We start from the raw sequence: 6997 nt of genomic DNA on the forward strand, positions 1-6997 counted from the left end.
TCTTTATTTGAAAATATAAATATCTGTTTATTCTATAGTTTTTAATATTTAAATTATTTGAAATTTGAAATTTGTTAGTTAGATATTTTAATGGATATTTGAATTTGTTTAACTCTCTTGAGATATTTTAGGGTTGTTATAACTATTAATATTTTAATTTTTTAATAGTTAAAATATTAGCTTATAGTTGTAACAGCATAAGATATTTTTTGAAAAACAGTTAAGATATTGATTTTAAATTTTAAAATTGGTCAAATTTTGAAAAATATATATATTTTTTCAACCAATTAATAAAATATTTTTTTTCATGATAAATGTGATTTAAATTAACTTTGGTTAATTGTTGATAAATCCTATTTAAATTAAATTAATATTTTTTTTCTTCAAATTAACCTAAAACCAAGTTGATTGTGGATAAATGAAATTTAAATTAACTTTTGTTAATTATTGATAAATTTCATTTAAATTGACTTATTTATGCAAAAATTTAATTAATTTGAATTTTTTTGCATAAATTCATAGACTTGCTCATATAGTAAAATGATTAGGCCCATCCAATTATAACATGTCTGATTGCACTATATGTTGTATTTTTGCAATTGGGCTTAGATGCATATAGTGGCCCATATGTTTGTTATATATATGGATTTTGCCAAATAAAATATTCATAAAACGATAGGTTTTGTTTGGGCCCATTAGAAAATGTAAAGTTTAAATTCCTCTTTTGTGGGTGGTTCCACTTGTGAAGGCCTATTTGCTTTGCATGACTATAGTGGGACTAATCAATTAATAAAACGAAGGTTTAAATTCCTGTCTTTTGGACCTTGTATGGAAGTATGAGGGTCTTTGTAGTGGGAACGACATACTGGACCCAGCCCTCCTCCATACAAGCACAATTATTAAGGCCCATTTACCTGAGTTGGACTTAATTGTATAGGTTCATTATATTAGTTAAACCTAAATATTGATTAGCAACAAATTAATTCTAAATTAATTGAATATGTTTCAATGTGACACTTTAGAATTAATAGGACTTTAGTTTTAGAAAATTTAATCTTTTCAATTTTTTGGAGAACCATAGTCATTAATTTTCTAAAAATAAATAATAAAAATACTATTTTTAATTTTATAATGAGCTTATTTTAAGAATTATATTCGATCTCCACCGTTAGTTTAACAAAGTCAATAACATAATGGGGCCTCGAGATGCTTTGATTCGTCCCTCTACGGAAGGTGTTCATTAGTTATTTTGACAATGTTAGATTTCGAAAGATAGATAATTATAGGTCACATTCTACTAGACTCATCCCTATGGTGACTACTAGGACTAAATCTATGATTATCGAAACCGTGGGTCTAGCTCATAAAATAAGAGATTTTGTTTTCTTATTTTGATCGAATAGTAGGTTGTTAATAATGGTGTCTATTATAAAATATGTTTACAACTTTATTTAACTAGTGGTATTTTTGACTCTCACCAACCGGGACAAGGATATCATAGATTAGTTAAAAACCTAAAGAAATAGAGATATGATTGTTTTGGTATTTTTTTCTCATATCTTACATATTTTTTATATATGTTATGCTATTTATTTAATTTTGTTTGAATAGGAGTTTTATTGAGCAAATGTGATTGATTTCTATTTTATTGATAATTGGTAGTTTTAAGTATGGCTGTGTCTACTCCCATCCTTTCTCAACTTTCGATGGAGAAACTTACTGGAGAAATTAAATGGAAGCAGAACATAAACAATGTGTTGATTGGTGACGACTCCAAGTTCGTCATGACTGAGGAATCCCCGGAAGTTCCAGCTGAAGGAGCTACCAAGTCAGTGAGGGATAAGTATAAGCGTTGGTAGGTGGCTAACAACAAGGCGCGACACTACATGTTGACTAGTATGGTTGACACTCTCAAGAAAAAGATGGAGAATATCGAGATGGCCTACGAAATCATGGATCAGCTCCAAGACATGTTTGTGCCAAGTCAACGTAGACTTGTTTTGAGGCCACCAAGAAATATGCCAATGCTCGGATGGCACCTTCTCAACATGTTCGCAATCATCTGATCAAAATGACAAACTACTTTCAGGAAGCTGAACTGCATGGAGCAACAATAGATGAGGAAACTCAAGTTGGCTTAATCCTTAACATTCTCTCTCCAGCTTTCCTGTCGTTCACCACCAACTATGTGTTGAATAAACTCAACTATGGTCTGACGTAGCTCATGAACGAGCTTTAGAATTTTGATTCTATCATGGGTGGACCAAGTAAGGGAGGAGAAAAGAAGACAACTACTACTACTGCTACTGATCTAGCTAAGGCTGAAGCTAACCAAGCTTCGTCCTTGAAAGCTGGAAACAAGAGGAAATGTGGACAAAACAACAACCCCATGCCTGCAAAGGCCGCAAAGACGAGTGCAAAAAAAAATGCACAAACACCTAAGGGGAAGAACAAGAAAAAACAAGAAAGGTAAAGGTAAGTGTTTTCACTGCAAAGAGAAGGGGCATTGGAAATAGGATTGCCCCAAGTTTCTAGCAACGAAAAACAAAGCTTCTTGAATCATGGGAGAAGTGGACGAAGGCAGCTTAAAGCTTAGAGTTGGGAATGGAGCGTTTGTTGTGGTCCAATCTAGAGAAAGAACTCGTCTAAAGTTCCGAAATAAATTTTTAATTTTAAATGATGTATTTTTAATTCCGAATTTTAGAAGAAATTTAATTTCAGTTTTCATGTTGCAATTAGAACGATTTGTTATGACTTTAACAAGATCTAATATATCTATTTCTTTCAATGGATCACAATTGTATATTTCATGTTTGGAAAATGAGCTTTATATTCTGCGACCTAACGAACCCCTCGCTCTTAACAATAATTTATTCAAAGTAGCTAAACCGAGGACCAATAAACGTCAAAAGACCGATAACGATAATATGACGTATTTATGGCACTTGAGACAAGTTCACATTGGCTGTGATAGGATTCAAAGACTTTCAAAGGATGGGCCTTTGAGGGAACTTACCTTAGGTGAATTACTTGTCTGTGAATCTTGTCTAGAAGGAAAACTGACCAAGCGTCCATTCTCTGTAAAGGGTGATAGTGCCAAAGAACCACTTGGACTTGTGCATTTAGATATTTGTGGACCTTTGAATGTACAAGCCAGGGGTGGTTTTGAGCATTTCATCACTTTCATTGACGATTACTCTGGATACTCATGTCTTTACCTAATGCATAGGAAATTAGAAACATTTTCAAATTTTCAGGAATTCCTAGCATGGCTCAGAACCAATTAGGTAAAATGTTAAAGATCTTGTGATCTGATAGGGGTGGAGAATATTTGGATATGCAGTTCCAAGATAATTTAACTGAACTTGAGATTTTATCACAACTTACTGCCCTGGGTACTCCGCAACAAAATGGTGTAGCGGAATGCAACTTTATTGGAAATGGTTAGATGCTTGCTTAGTTACTCAACTCTACCAACTTCGTTCAGGGGACATGCAATTGAAAGCGCGAACGACATTCCCAATGTCGTGCCGTCTAAATCAATCCCAAAAACACCTTTAGAATGCTGGAATGGTCATGAACCTAGTTTACGCCATTATAGAATCTGGGGGTGTCCCACCCACGTCATGAGGAAAAAGGAAGGAAAGATAGAACCATGAACTGAAGTTTGCATGTCTTTTGGCAATCCTAAAGGTAATTGGGGTGGAATTTTCTATAGTCATTCAGAAAAAAAAGTGTTTACTTCTACGAATGCTATTTTTTTGGAAAATGACTATGTCCACAACTTCAAACCACACAACAAAGTAGTTTTAGACGAGATGGTTAAAGAATTAACTCTAACCAATGTTACATCGCCATCAACGGGAGTTGATGATGAAATTCCCACTCTTCATGTCCAACTGACGCAAGTCGATTTAAATGAAGAAAGTGCCACTGTTCCTGAGCAAACAGTCATGAAGCCTCGTCGTAGTGGGAGGGTTTTCAGGAACCCAGTTCGCTATGGTTTGGATGGTGAAACCAATATGGTTGTTGGCGACACTGGTGACAATGATTCATTGTCTTTCAAATAGGCAATGGCTAGCCCTGAAAAGGAACTATGGCTCGAAGCCATGAAATAGGAAATGAAGTCCATGTACTCAAATTCCGCCTGGGATCTCATGGAATCACCTAGTGACTTTTGGGCCATTGGGTGCAAGTGGATCTACAAGAAGAAATGAGGTTTTGATGGAAATATCGAGACTTATAAAGCTCGATTAGTGGCAAAGGGTTATACCCAAAGAGAAGGCATGGAGTGTGAGAAAACTTTTAGTCAGGTAGCCATGCTCAAGTCCGTACGCATCTTCCTATCCATAGCAGCTGTTCTCAACTATGATATCTGGCAAATGGACGTCAAGACAACTTTTCTTAATGAAAATCTTGACGAAGTCATTTATATGGATCCGCTAGAAGGTTTTAAAGTAGCTGGACAAGAAGGAAAAGTTTGCAAGTTGAATAGGTCCATTTATGGACTTAAGCAAGCTTTTCATTCCTGGAATCTTAGTTTTGATGAAATAATCAAAACCTATGGCTTTGAACAAAATATTGATGAGTCTTGTGTTTACCAACTGAAGGCAAATCAAATAATGGTATTCCTGGTTCTTTATGTAGATGATATCTTACTCATTGGAAACAATGTTAAGAAATTATCAGATGTGAAGAATTGGCTAATCACTCATTTCCAGATGAAGGATTTGGGTGAAGCAAGTTATGTTCTAGGTATCCAGATCATTAGGGATAGAAAGAACATACTCTTAGCTCTATCTCAAGCAGCTTACATAGATAAAGTGCTTGAACGATTCCCAATGACAAATTCCAAGAGAGGACGTTTACCGTCTCACCATGGAATTCGTCTTTAAAAGAAGCAGTCTCCCCAGACTCTTGAAGAGGAAGATGCAATGAGAAAAGTTCCTTACACATCTGTAGTTGGAAGTCTGATGTATGCCATGTTGTGTGCTAGACCAGAAATCAGTTATGCAGTGGGAGTAGTGAGCAGGTATCAGTCAAACCCAGGACCGGAATATTGGATAGCAGTTAAGCATATCCTGAAGTATTTAAGGCGGACTAGGGCTTATATGTTAGTCTACAATGGTGGTGTTCTGAACCCTGTAGGCTACACCGATTCAGATTTTCAGACTGATGTCGATGACATGAAGTCTACTTCTGGAATGGTGTTTACTCTTGGGGGTGGAGCTGTGATATGGAGAAGCGTAAAGTAGCCCGCAATCTCAGATTCCACAATGGAGGCTGAGCACATAGCCACGTTAGAAGTAGCTAAGGAAATAGTTTGGCTAAAGAAGTTTTATTCAGATCTTGGTGCTATTCCAGAAATGGATAAACCACTTGTGTTGTTTTGTGCAATACAGGAGAGATAGCCACCTCAAAAGAACCTCATAGTTATAAGAGGAGTAAGCATATAGAAAGGAAATATCACATTATTCGAGAATATGTGGTTAGGGAGATGTGAAGATTATGAAGATTGCATCTGAAGACAATCTTGTAGATTCGTTTACAAAGACACTACCAGAAGCTACATTTGATAAGCATATCAAGGAAATGGGATTAGTAGAATTAAGGCATTAGTTTCAATTTGTGCAAGTGGGAGTTTGTTAGGGTTTTATGCCCTAATTAAAACCTAATTTCTTTGTAATCTCATTTATTATCAATAAAAGAATTGATATCATTTTTTGAGTTGGTCAATCACTTTGTTCACATGTTTTATTTTCATGATTATTTGTTTAATATAAACTTCTATTAAATCCAGAGCATATAGTTAATCGTATTTATAGTGACGTAATCATAGTGGAATATAAATATGATTATATGTTCAAAATAAGTTAGTCCTAAGATTAGTCAGTGCACAAGATTTACACTAACTTGCCAATCTACGATATGATCTACTTACACATTGCAGTGTAATGTTCTTTCCAGAACATTAGCAAAGTATATAAGATCGGATGTAATTGTTACATCGGACTGGACCGATATTGACAATAGATTGGATAAGTAAACATACCGGTATTATTTATTCTAGTCATATCATATAGTTGACCATAGGTTAATTCAATCTCAATTCTGAGTGGTTAGTATTCTAACTGATTGTATTATTTGAGTTCTTTGACTTGTTTGTTACCAGCTTACCCTATGGACTAGCCCATACTTACATCTTGGGAACTCGGTAGTATAACTGAGTGAAAGTGTTAATCATAGAGATCTCATTTCAGTAATTAATATTAGTTTACTAAAATATCATTTACATTGAACTAAGTGTTTTAAAGATAAAATACAATGAGGGGTAAAACGATATTTTAGTCCCATCTCATTGTAGACAGTCTATAGAGGATTGAGTGACAATTATGGTTGTAACAATGGATAATTAACAGTGCATCTATATTTGTTGTAGAACATTCTATGAATTCAAGAGTGCAATTCTGAGTCTTAAGTAGAGTCACGAGGAATTAATAAGTTAGTAAATTTATATGTTAGATTTATGATAACTTATTGGAGCTTGATTTCATAGGACCATGGTCCCCACTGTACCTTAATTAAAACCATCTAGATAGTCTCAATTAATTGATTTAATTATCAATTAGAATTATCAAAGTTGACCAGTTCATTTTTGGATAGTTTCATAGAGTTATGTAATTTAGAGAAGAAAAGATAAATTAGGGCATATTAATTAATTAAGATAAATTGGTATCTAAATTAATAAATAAGTTTAAATCAAGTTTCAAATTATAAACAATTAATTTGATAAAGTATTTAAATAATTATTTAATTAATTAAATCAATAGAAAATAATACAAGCCTTGATTTTAAGTCCAATGGGCTTATATAATCAAATGAAAAATTTCACGGGCCTAAAGCCCATGATAATTTTGACCAAGGGCTGTTAATTGGCTATTGTTTTATTGATTTTTTAATTAAATAAATGACCTAAATGAGTCTATAAAATGAATGT

Source organism: Humulus lupulus, chromosome 7, assembly GCF_963169125.1.
Source record: "Humulus lupulus chromosome 7, drHumLupu1.1, whole genome shotgun sequence".
NCBI lineage: Eukaryota > Viridiplantae > Streptophyta > Magnoliopsida > Rosales > Cannabaceae > Humulus > Humulus lupulus.